This window comes from Macaca nemestrina, chromosome 2, assembly GCF_043159975.1.
Source record: "Macaca nemestrina isolate mMacNem1 chromosome 2, mMacNem.hap1, whole genome shotgun sequence".
NCBI lineage: Eukaryota > Metazoa > Chordata > Mammalia > Primates > Cercopithecidae > Macaca > Macaca nemestrina.
In genome coordinates, this window is record NC_092126.1 from 167400993 (window position 1) to 167414548 (window position 13556).

Here is a 13556-nt window from a genome sequence, read left to right on the forward strand (position 1 = left end):
TATATTTAATAGCAGCTATATAATGAGTGTGAGATGGCACCTATTGTGGTTTTGATTTGCTTTTCCCTAATAATTAGTTATGTTGAGCATCTTTTCCTGTGCTTATTTGTCATTTCTGTATCTTCTTCGGAGAAATGTCTATTCAAGTCTTTTGCCCAATTTTTAATAAGGTCAATATTCAATTAATATTCTGAGTATTCTTTTTATGGTAGTATTTACAAATATTTTCTACCATTCTGTGTATTGCCTTTTTACTCTGTTGATAGTGTCTTTCAGTGCAATTTTTAAAAACTTTCATAAAGTTCACCTTTTGCCTTTTTTGTCTTGTTTTGTTGTCTGTGCCTTTCGTGTCATTTCCAAGAAATTATTGCCATCCAATGTTGTGATTTGCCCTGTCTTTCTCTAAGAATTTTACAGTTTTACATTTCACATTTAGGTCCTTTATTTACTTTGAGTTAATTTTTGTATATGGTATTAGGTAAGGATCCAACTTCTTTCATTTGAATTTCGACATCCAGTTTTCCCAGCACCATTTGTTAATACCATCCTTTCCCCTATTGAATAGTCTTGGTACCCTTGTCAAAAATTATTTAATCATACAGGCAAAGGTTTATTTTGGGGTTCTCTATTTTATTCCATTGGCATATATATATATGTGTGTGTGTGTGTGTGTGTCTTTATGCTAGTACTGAACTGTTTTGATTACTGTAGCTATGTAGTAAGTTTTGAAGTCCTGCAAAAAATGCCATTGGGATTTTGATGGGGATTGTATCGAACTAGTAGTCCACTTTGGGTAGTATTGATATCTTAGTAATGTTGTCTTTCAATTTGTAAACATGGGATGTCTTTCCATTTACTTATAACTTCTTTAATTTCTTTCAGCAATGTTTTATAGTTTTTATTGTACAAGTGTTTCTTCTTATTATTAAGTTTATTCCTAAGTATTTTGTTGTTTTTGATGCTGTCATAAATTGAATTATTTTCAAAATTTTCTTTTCAGATTGTTCATTTTTGGTGTACAGAAATGTAACCAATTTTGTGTGTTGATTTTGTGTACTACTTTGCTGAAATTATTTATTATTTCTAACAGGTTTGTGTGTGTGTGTGTGTGTAATCTTTATAGTATTCTCTAGAGAAGATCATGTATCTCCAAAGAAAGATACATGTGCTTTTTCCATTTCAATTTGGATATCTTTAATTTCTTTCTCTTGCCTAATCGCTGTGGATGAGACTTAGTATTATGTTGAATAGAAGTGATGGCCGGGCGCAGTGGCTCACGCCTGTAATCCCAGCACTTTGGGAGGCCGAGGTGGGCGGATCACGAGGTCAGGAGATCGAGACCATCCTGGCTAACACGGCGAAACCCCATCTCTACTAAAAATGCAAAAAACTAGCCGGGCGAGGTGGCGGGCGCCTGTAGTCCCAGCTACTCGGGAGGCTGAGGCAGGAGAATGGCGTGAACCCGGGAGGCGGAGCTTGCAGTGAGCCGAGATCGCGCCACTGCACTCCAGCCTGGGCGACTGAGCGAGATTTCGTCTCAAAAAAAAAAAAAAAAAAAAAACAGCAACAACAAAAGAAGTGATGAAAGCACACACCTTTGCCTTGTTCTTGATCTGAGAGGAAAAGTTTTCAGTCTTTCACCATTGATTTTGATGTTCACCATGGGTTTTCATATATGGCTTTTCCTATGTTGGGGTACTTTTCTTCTGTTACTAGTATGTTGATTGCTTTTGTTGTAAAAGGATGTTGAATTTTGACAAATGCAAAAATTAGGATGATAATGTGTATTTTTCCTCTTTATTTTGTTAATGTGGTATATTACATTGATCAATTTTTGTTTCAAACCATCCTTTATTCCAGGAATAAATTCTATTTGGTAATTGTGTATAATCCTTTCATATGCTGCTAAATTTAGTTTTATAATATTTTGTTAAGGATATTTGCATCAATGTTCATAAGGGATATTGGTCTGTAGTTTTTTCTTGCAGTGTCTTTTTCTGCTTTGATATCACGGTAATGCTAGCTTCATGAATAAGTAAGGGGAATGTTCCCTCCTCTTCAAATATTTGGAGAAGTTTGAGAAGGATTAGTATTCTTCTTTAAATGTTTGATAGCATTCACCAGTGAAGTCATCAGTTACTGGGATGTTGTTTTCAAGAGATTTTTGATTTATGATCCAATCTCTTTACTGCTTGAAGATATATTCAGATTTTCTATTTATTTATGGCATAGTTTTGGTAGGTTTTGTGATTCTAGAAATATCCCATTTGTTGGTATACAATTTTCTCAGTACTCTCTTATAATCTTTTTTTATTTATGTAGAATCAGCAGCGATGTCTCCACTTCTATTTAAGATTTCAATAATTTTCGTTTTCTCTGTTTTTTCTTAGTCCATCTATAGCTAAAGTTTGTTAATGTTGTTGATCTTTTTGAAGAACCAACTTCTGGTTTTGTTGATTTTCCCTGTTATATTTCTGTTCTCTATTTCAGCTTGCACCTGTGGGGGGACATGAAACAACCACGGACGGCACCTCTTTGTCTGCACTTCTGTGATCACAAGCAGCAATCAGTGATCAGTGCATAGATCCCTGATATTTTGGATGGCAGGGTCATTTTTACCCTCCCTTCAACTCCCCACAAAATGTGTGCATGCTGCTTAGGTAATACGTGTACAACTGCCTGCCAAGACACTGAGGGTTGGGTGAAGGGTAGCTACTACTCTGCTAATAGATGAAATGGGACAAAATGAGTCACCATTTACTCTTCAAGCTCTTCCCAGACATTTCTAAGCCTTCAGTACACTCTAGATTTCCAAAATAATTAAGCAGACAGATTTTGCCAGTACAATTGTTATCTAGGTGGAGAGACAGATTTCTGGTGCTTCCTTCTCCATCATCTTTCTAGAATCCTCCCATTCTTCTCTTAGCTTTACTAAATTCTTGTTCTTGTTGAATTCTTAATTACATATTTATAGACTCCTTCCTTACAGCTGATGTCTTCTGTTTTATGTCCCCTCAAAGATATTTTCCCTTTTTTTCCCCAAAACACTATAACTACAAAAGTGTTGTACGCACAGAATTTTTAAAAGCTTAATGATAAGAAACAGATACAGACTATAGCACATACTAAAAATAAATAACAGTACGTTTTGCTCGTTTTAATATTCTGTTTTCAACCTGACATCACTAGTTCAATGTATTAGTTTGCTGGGGTTGCCACAACAAAATACCATAGACAAACAATAGAATTTTTTTTCCCACAGTTCTGGGGTTGTTGGAAGTTTAAAATGAAGGTGGTACCAGGGTTGGATTCTTCTGAGGCCTCTCTTGTTGGCTCGCAATTTCTGTCTTCTTGCTGACTCATCCTGTGGCCATTTCTCTGTGAATGCGCCCCACTGGTGGCTCTTCTGATTCTTATAAAGACACCAGTCATGTTGGATTAGGGGCCCACATTAAAGGCCTCATTTAACTTAATTCCTTCATTAAAGAACTTAGCTCCGTGCATGGTTATATTCTGAGGTGAGGAAGGTTTGGGAGGGGTGGGAGCTGAGACGTTAATGTATGGATTTTTGGAGAGGGACGTAATTCCAGTCAATAACATTCTATTTTCCCTAACACTTCTATTTTTAGCCACTTCATGTTTCTCCAGTGACCCTCCTCTTCCTCCTTTTCTTTAAATCTCTGTGCCCTCCTCTAAACTTATTCATTCTAGAGTGGCTAGAGGGCAAGCCCATATTTCTATACTTTATATCTCTTGGTCTCTCTTCTCTTTGATAGACCTGCCAGAGTGGGAAGAAGAGACACAGCCAGAAGAGTTACATAAAAATATTTTCTGGAAGGTAAGAGCAATGCTGTCCTTGGAATGAATACTTCTATCATTGTGGCTCAAACTGCAGCCAGTGTTGTAAATAACATTTTTTCCCTTGACTGCTCAATGTGTATCACATTCAGCCTTCTATTACAACTATTTGCTGCATCTGTCTGCCTCAACCAGTAGGTTGTAAGGTCTTCGTAGGCAGAAGCTCTGTCTTATTTATTGTTGTATTCCTTACAACCCCTAGCTGGAGCCTTCATATCACAGGATCAATCTTCTCTTTTTTTTTTTCTTGCTTGCTTCTCTATGGAAAAGCTGTGAATTTCCTTCAATAAACATAATACAGTTATTTCTTCTGTAATTTCTGCACATTAGATCTTAAACTTTGTCCTTGAATTGTCCTTAAAATCTACCTATGTACTTCAAATAATACAAATTACCTTGTACCCATTCTAGAATGTTTGATCATCTCATTTCCATTTATCAAAAATAAACTTTCTTTTCCAGTGAAGTAAAATTCTAACTTCTTAGCCATGAGGTTTATCTTCCATCTTTCAAAATGCTGCTTGTTTTCTAAAAGTTTAAAAAGGGAAGACTTAGAAACAACCCTGGATGGATTTTTTGTTAAGTGACATATGATCTCTATTATAACATATCTTATTACAACATTTGGTCACTAGTTATTCTTTCATCTCACACTTATAGCTGGTGAATCCCATCAAACAGACCAACATGATGTAGACATTGTTTTTTCCTTGTGAATTTGGGGAATAACCAGCCTATTTGACTGAAACAGCTTGTTGAAACCAGTCACTTTTAAGAGGAAGCTTATGACATAGATTCAGAGCAAGGCTTCTCTGACCAAAGACTCTTCATGTAGCTTTGTGAATATTTTACTACATAAATCTAAAATTATTTTATCTTCAATTGGTCCTTTACTTTTTTAAGAATCTTGACAATCACTGTCAGCAATGGATATTAATAACTTCCCACTCACTCTTTCTGTACATAAAAATATATATATATATCTTCAGAGATACAGGTGAGCTACCTAAATATTAACAAAAGTGGTTTTGGGGGCTTACAGCAGAGTAAACATAACTCCTGCCTCACTTGTGGCAAATGCATCTTTTGGAGTTATGAGTGCAAGGTTGCCTTCAGTCTTCAATCATTGTGTATTAGCCTAGTTTTCACCTGTAGGGAGCATTCTTCACCTCCTCTGTGCACGGCTGCAGTGGAACTCTGTGGGCATCCTCTGAGCCTTTGCTGGTGCTCTGCTCACACTGTTAATTACATAGGAAATATTATTACAGCATTTTAAAAAACCTATCAAGCAGCTAATATTTTCCGCCCACCCACATTTACCACAAGCAATTTTGCTTCCACTTACCTGCCTGCCACTCATTTCATTAGTTTAAGAGAATGTTCGTTTGTGCTTGGAGACCAGTAGATTTCGAGATGGCACAGAGCCACAGTCATTCCACCTGAAAGGAATGTTGAATGTGTGTGGAAGCAAATACAAGAGAAGCAGTTGTGTCATTAGTCCTGTTTGTAAGCAGTGGATTTCTTGTAAAGTTTTTTTTTAAAAAAAAAAAAAAAGAAAGGAAGAAAAACGGGCCAGGGGGCATGGTGGCTCTAGCCTGTAATCCCAGCACTTTGGGGGGCTGAGGTGGATGGATCACCTGAGGTCAAGAGTTCGAGACCAGCCTGGCTAATATGGTGAAACCCCATCCCTACTAAAAATACAAAAAAATTAGCCGGGCGTGGTGGCAGACAACACTTGTAATCCCAGCTATTCAGGAGCCTGAGGCAGGAGAATCACTTGAACCCGAGAGGCAGATGTTGCAGTGAGCTGACATTGCACCACTGCACTCCAGCCTGGACAACAAGAGCTAAGCTCTATCTCAAAAAAAGACAAAAAAAAAAAAAAAAAAAAAAAAAAAGAAGAAGAAGAAGAAAAACAATAAATGTAAAGACGAGAAAGCAACATTCTCTACTTATTTAGAGGTAGGGAAACACAGGTGGTGAGAGAGGTACATCTGATAAATTATAGAAGAAATAAAAGGGATATACAAACTTGTGATTCAGGTGGGATTTATTTATATTCTACTGCCTTAGTAGTGGATGACTTCCTAATTTCTCTTTTTACCTTTTGCTAAGTATTTAGCATATACATATTTTATGACTTAGTTTAAGCAACAGAACACTGACACTAATTTGAAAATGCTTCTGGGTGTGATTTCTTTCATGTAATGCCTCATATTCAAGAAGTCTAGGATCTTATTGGTCTCTCTCTATTCCGATGACTCTTCTAATGAAATGATCCAATTATCTTAGCATTAATCTGATCAATTGTTATTGAATGGGTTGTTAATCTGTTTGGTCAAGTCTAATATGCCAGTTAGAAGTGTTTAGGTAAGGTGTAGAAATAATACAAGTAATTGTTACAGGTTTTAGATATGCCAGCTGTCTTACTCCTGAAGTCTGGCAAATCACATAGATCCACCCTTCCCTACCATCCATATTTTGTGAAGGGCTAGGCAATGCGGTGGCTCAGGAAGATAATGTGGGATGGGAGGGCATGTGTGTCATTGATAAGGAAGACTAAGAAAATATCATGAAATGTCCAAATCAGTAGGCCTTGGCTTTTGTACGTAGAATCATTCTTTAATCCTGGCCACTTTTATTGTAGTAAAGCAGAGAGGATGATGGCCCTTAAGAGCACAGAGTTTATCAATCATTTGTGAATTCCCAGCCCCTAGTACAAAACAGCTACTAAATAAATGAATAAAAATGCATTACTTCTGAGGCACTTCCTCCATACCTTCTTGGGGACCACATACTAGGACTTCTTTAATCCTTAGATGTTTTCCTCCATGGTCATTGCAACCTTTTCTTCACTCATGTAAATATATCTATGGGGAGGACCCTGAATGATAGTTCTTTGTGCAGCTAAGCATGGATGGTCATTGAAAGTAATCAGTGTCAAAAGACCATATCTGTCCTTGGAAAAAATACACTGATTCTCATTGCCTATCAGTCTTGGCCTTCATTTTCATGAAAAGTTGATTAGTCTTAAAAAGAGGTACTTTTTGACAGAAGTCATATGTTGACTCATATATTGGCTTTAGGCAATCCAATCTCTCCTTGTTCAGTTTGGTAGGGAAACAAAGAAAAAGTTACTTCCTATGTGTGGGCTGTATGTATGCTTTCTTTTGAGAAGTGTCTGTTTATGTCCTTTTCCCACTTTTGAATGAGATTTTTCTTTCTTGTAAGTTTGTTTAAGTTCCTTGTAGACTCTGGATATTAGACCTTTGTGAGATGGATAGATTGCAAAAATTTTCTCTCATTCTGTAGGCTATTTGTTCATTCTGATGGTAGTTTCTTTTGCTGTGCAGAAGCTCTTTGGTTTAATTAGATCCCATTTGTCAATTTTTGCTTGTGTGGCAATTGCTTTTGTCATCTTCGTCGTGAAATTTTTGCCTGTGCCTATCTCTTGAATGTTATTGCCTAGATTTTCTCACAGGGTTTTTATAGTTTTCAGTTTCACATTTTAGTCTTTAATCCATCTTGAGTTGATTTTTGAATTTGGTTTAAGGAAGGGGCCCAGTTTCAATTTTCTGCATATGGCTAGAAAATGGTACAGTTCTCCCAGCACCATTTATTAAATACAGACTCCTTTCTTCATTGCTTATTTTTGTCAGGTTTGTCAAAGATCTGTGTAGCAAACCACCATGGCACATGCTTACCTATGTAACAAACGTGTACATCCTGCACATGTACCCCTGAACTTTAAAATAAAATAAAAATAAAAAGTTTACTCCAATTAAACTGCAGCTTGTTGTCCAGGATAATATGAGTGAAGTTTCCTAAAAAGCTTCTTAATGCATAGGCTAGGCAACCTTTACACATTGGAACCAGCTACATTTCTGACATCCAGTCGGTTTTACCAAGATGACTATGGTTGGTCTGGATATGATTCCATAGTGCTTTGTTGGAGAAAGGCCAAGCCTATGCATTTTTTATCATCACCATTTGAAAATATTCAGGTTCTTGATCTTATTTGAACACTTTTTGAGTTTGTATCACATACAAAACTTACATTTTTTCACTACCTGCTAACTCAAGGGAAAATATTTTCTTATTGATTGCTGGACTGATGAATTCGTTAAAAGTATATTATACACCCAGTACAAATGTATTGTATCTTAGAAAAGACTCAACCAAAAAGTAGTATGTATCATAGACTCTGTTCTCAGTAAGTTTAATATATAATTTTAAACGTAATATTTTATAGTAACGACATTTAGAAAGGTCAAATCAAGCGAACTTTTCTTTCATTGAAACTAGGTTTAGTGTAGTTTAGTATGACAAAAATAACCCATAGATTTTATACGTGGTAAAGATATCAAAGGCAAATAGGCAGACATTTAAATGTAATCCAAAGTTTGTAACTGGAAATAACTATTTATTTCCTTATACTCAATATTATTCCAAAAACACTTTTTGATGGAGAATAATTACCAAATACATGTTTGTTCTATTAACAATTTTTAGCTTTCTATTTGTACATATTACTATTTTAAAAATTTTATTAAAACCAGTAACACCTTTCATTAAGATATGATATTAGAATGACTCACATTTTTGTGCTTTATAGTGCAAATGATTCAGTCAGCATTTCTGTGTAGAAACAGGTATGCATAAAGAGACAGAATGTCTTTTATCTAATAAATCAATCATATTAAAGTGAAAAAAGCATTTCGATCAGTGGATTTTATTATTAAGCTCTAGTAATGAGTATATTTAACAGGCTTTCATTGTTTTAAAAAATTGCTATCAGATGTAACTTTGCATAACAAAGCTTTTCCTCCTTCCAAGTGTGGGGAGGGGTTTATGCTTCTATGCCATTCCTTTTTGTATGCATTTGCCTCTGAGGTTAGTAACCTCAGATGCAGTGTTCCCAAGTCATCTAGACTATTGTCATCCAGCATCTCCCCTATATCCATATATCCTCACACTATATTACTATATACCATATATTACTCGATTACTACTGAAGTCCAGGAAACACCTATGTTGAGGGAAAAATGAAGAATAAATTCTTGTGTTGCCTTTCTAAGAGGGCTGTAGTGTGTTGGCCTGCTAGAATTCTTTTCCCTCCTTCCAGTAAAAGCAACTAGCTTTTTCTTTGAGGAACAGACACTCCTGTGTTCTACCTGGTGCCATTCTGCCTGTCAACCATGAAGCATTCTCTATCTAGATTCAGGCGAGTAGACTAAACAATACTTTCCTAGCAGTTTGAATATGAAGCACTCTCATTCAAGGATAGAAAGTAATTGGAACTCATGTATCATAAGGAAGAAACCCAAGGAGATTCTTCATGAATTTCTGCCTCCAAGTTTCCTAAAGTTTCCTACTGTTTTGCTTTCCTAAGACCTAGGTGTTCAACCTCTTTTTTAATTTTTATTTATTTATTTTTTTAATTCTGTGTTTTACTTTGTTTGCAAAAACAAGTCAGTTTTATTGTTTTCCTTGGGTAAGCTCCAGGGGAGATTTTCTGTTACTTTCAATGAAGAGTGAACTGATGTAAATTCTTTTTAGAGTCTTCCTTTTAGGGTTTATTTATTATTTACTTATATTAGCTTTGGAACAAGGTAATTGGGCTCAATGGTTGTAAACCTTACCTAGAACCTATGCAGCATATATATAAAATGTGTCTCAAAATAAAATTTTCAATTTGCATGTTAGACCATCTCTTTGAGGAGTATACCCTGTATATGAACTTTTTTATTGTCTTAAAATGTACTGGATAAATAATATTTTGCAATCCTCTATACCCAGTATTCTGGAAATAATTTAGTTACCATGTGCAAGGTTTTAAATTATATTATTTAATTACTGTTTAAATCTATAGGTGTCATCTGTACATGCTTTGGACATGTGTTTTTACATTTGGAAAATGTGTTTTCTATCACCTTAAGCATTCTTCATTTCTTTGTGTTACGAACATTCCAATTGTACTCTCTCAGTTATTCTAAAATGTACACCAGATTACTGCTAACTAATTACCCTGTTGTACTCTCAAATACTAGGTCTTATTCATCATATATAACTATATTTTTGTACCTATTAACCATCACCATTTCCCACCGCCCACTCCCACCACCTCTATTCTTCCAAACCTCTGGTAACCATCATTCTATTCTCTATCTCCATGAGTTCAATTGTTTTAATTTTTAGTTCCCACAAATGAGTGAGAACATGTGAAGTTTTTCTTTCTGTGCCTGGCTTACTTCACTTAACATAATGTCTTTCAGTTCCATCCATGTTGTTACAAAGACAGGATTTCTTTATTTATGGCTGCATAGTACTCCATTGTATATAATATGTACATTTTCTTCATCTACTTGTCTGTTAGTAGACACATAGGTTGCTTCCAAATCTTGACTATTGTGTATAGTGCTGTAATAAACATTGAAATGCAGTTATCTCTTCTATGAAACACCAATTTCCTTTATTTGGGGTATATAGCTAGCAGTGGGATTGCTTGATCATATGGTAATTCTAGTTTTAGTTTTTTGAGGACCCTCCAAACTATTCTCTATAGTGGCTATACTAATTTACATTCTCACCAACAGTCTATCATGGTTCTCATTTCTCCATATCCTTGCCAGAATTTGCATTGCCTGTGTTTTGGATAAAAGCCAATTTAACTGGGATGAAATGATGTCTTATTGTAGTTTTGATTTGCATTTTTCTTCATGATTAATGATATTGAACACCTTTTTATATACTTGTCTGCTATTTATGTGTTTTCTTTTGAGAAATGTCCATTCAGATATTTTGCCCATTATTATTAGATTTTTTTCCTGTAGAGTTATTTGAGCTCCTTGTATATTCTGGTTATAATCCCTTATCAGATGGATAGTCTGCAAATATTTTCCTCCATTTCTGTGGGTTGTCTTTTCATTTTGCAGATTGTTTCCTTTGCTATGCAGAAGCCTTTGCACTTAATGTGATCCATTTGTCTATTTTTGCTTTAGTTGCCTGTGCTTTTGGAGTATTACTCAAGAAATTTTTGCCGAAACCAATGTTGTGGAGAGTTTACCCAATGTTTTCTTTTAGTAATTTCATAGTTTCAGGTCTCACATTTAAATCTTTAACCCATCTGATTTTGATTTTTGTATATGGTAAGAGACAGAGGTCGAGTCTCATTCTTCTATATATGGATATCCAGTTTTCTGAGGGCCATTTATTGAAGAGATTGTCTTTTTCCCAATGTATGTTCTTTGCACCTTTGTCAAATAAATGAGATATTTTTATACAGTAATTCCCGATCAGCAGGAATGCTTATTTTTTAAGAAAAGAATTTTCTTGAAAATGTGAGGCAGACTATATATCAATTTGCTTGCTGTTTTTTTCCTTACTGCAGATATTACTCAAATCTTAAAACTCAGAATATTTATGCACATATCCATGTGAAACACACACACACACACACACACACATACATATATATGGTAAAGAACAAGTTAATTTTATGTCATGAATTTTATTTTATAGAGTCAATAGCTAATACAATGAGCTACTTATTTGAATCACTGTTGAAGCCAGTTATATATTATTATGTGATAAACAAACAGCATCTATAATGGAATGCTGGAGAATCAGTCATGCCATTTAGATATACGTGTTGTGTTCATCTCAGTCTTCTAAATTCCCTGTTCCTCAAGAAAATGTTACACACATGCACACACACACACACACACAAACACACACATATACACCTAGAGAGAGAGAGCTTTTTATGTAGTTTTAAAGTCTTTGATTACTTTCTCCGTATTTCCCTCTGGAAGTACAAAACCATTGATGATGCCCCAGTGTCTATCCTGGTCCTATTACTTTCTTTTGAGAATGCATATATGTTTAGTCTTTCCTCTGACAGACTCTAAGGCAACCTATCATAAAACATCGCATTTGCATGCAATGCCCAAATCAGCTTTAAACTTGAAGGATCTCCTTAATCCCTGTCAACTATAAAATTTTATAATTGTGTGTTTCTAGCTATAAGGAAATACTGAAACTTCTTCATTGCCAAGGGAAAGAAACTGGGACTATGATTCTGCAAATTCAACAAAGACTAACTCACAACAATGTTTTGGTAATTGCCAGAGCCATGTCTCCGATAGTGATAGAGACAGTGAAGGCTGAAATGACTAGGCCTGAACTAAGGTGTTTGTAACAAGGTAGTTATAAATAGCAGTACACATGAAGAGGCAGGTAGCATCAACAAGGTGTGGAATTTGCATAGAAGTGTCTGACCTTGGGAATACCTGCTTTTGCTTTTGATTCAGGGATGTCTTGGAAAGAACCAAGGGTATATGGCTGGAACACTGAAAAAGACAGGACAATCAGTTAATTTCAGATCTGGGTATGAAGGTGAAGCAAGACCAACTATTCTGTTAGCTAACAGCTTTTTAAATATCCCCTGATCAGAATTAAAAGTTTATGTTGGCATTAAGTGACTCCAACTTCAACGGTGAAAAGGAAAATGTGGGAAGGGTTTTAGTAGATCCTGGTAATACTGTCTTCAGTCAAACTCTATTAGTAATGCTCATAGTGGTCAAGTTCCAAATAAAATTTTTTTACAAAACCATTGAATTGATAGGCAATTGGGAAATTTTAGAGGCTCTCCTACAATGATTTTTATGAACTTTATTTTAATTGAATCATTAACTTAATAGATACAAACGACTATTTCCTGAAGTCGGTTAATAATTTATAATCCAGTGTTCATGTGAACGTGCTCATATATGTAAACTTTCAGTGGAAATTATAAAATAATTGCATTTCATTATATTAAAATATGGGATGGAAAATGAATTTCTTGATTTTATTACATAATATACCTATACTCTTTGCTTCTTCTCTCCCCCCATTTTTTGTATTGTCACTGGTCTAGATAGTTCTGGAAAGAGGTTTATACTATCCTAATTTTAAAGATTCATGTATAGCAATTCAATTCAGTACAGAATTATGGAGTGTACTCTGCACGTACTGGATTATTTTGGTAGGAGGAGGTAGAGGAACCCAAATTAGGTGGGAAGACAGGATTTCTGTGTTCAAGAAGTGTATGGTCCTTTTATAAAATGTAACTTTTGCATATGAAGTAATTAAATAACAATACCAAGGCAGTTTATAATAAAGTGTTAAATTAAATATTATCAAGTACTATAATTATAGGGTTCCAACTGTAACTCTTGTGCAGAACTAGCCAGAGTTAATTGATCACTTTGAAAAATTCACTAAAAGAGTAGATGAATACAATTTATCTTTGTCTAAATTTTCCCAGTTAGGTCACCTAACCCTTTTAATAACTTCATCATATTTCTAGGCATGCAGTATTGTTAACCCTCATTTCCTCTTGGTTTGCCTGCAGCTGTATCTCTGTCTCATGAACCTAATGTTTTTGTTGAAGCATACCACCCTGATTATCCAGAGGTCAGATTCTGGATAATCACTACCATCCAGAACATGTCTTTGAACACAAGAACAAGTGAGAAAACTCTAAGGGTACAGAGCCCAACTCTAAGGGTACAGAGCCCAACTGAATGAGTTGTAGAGGAAGCTGACCTGCATTTAGAATCTTAACGAAGTTAGGTATGAAATTCTACATTTTACAAAAGGAAGCAAGCATCTCTTTGTTCAGACCACCAATGACACAGGGAAGAAACTATACA

The 13556-nt window shown here is 35.3% G+C and overlaps 1 protein-coding gene and 1 long non-coding RNA gene across 3 annotated transcripts in view; both read left to right on the plus strand.

Annotated features, from left to right (window-relative positions):
• Positions 1 to 13556, plus strand: part of LSAM (limbic system associated membrane protein) — a 656583-nt gene that overhangs the window by 74040 nt on the left and 568987 nt on the right. The window lies entirely within an intron of this gene.
• LOC139362057 (uncharacterized) overlaps positions 1 to 13556 on the plus strand; it is a 116492-nt gene continuing 102936 nt past the window's right edge. Inside the window, exon 1 of the long non-coding RNA XR_011620345.1 lies at positions 1 to 13556. This exon is cut by the window's right edge and continues 50678 nt beyond it. This is a non-coding gene — a long non-coding RNA (uncharacterized lncRNA).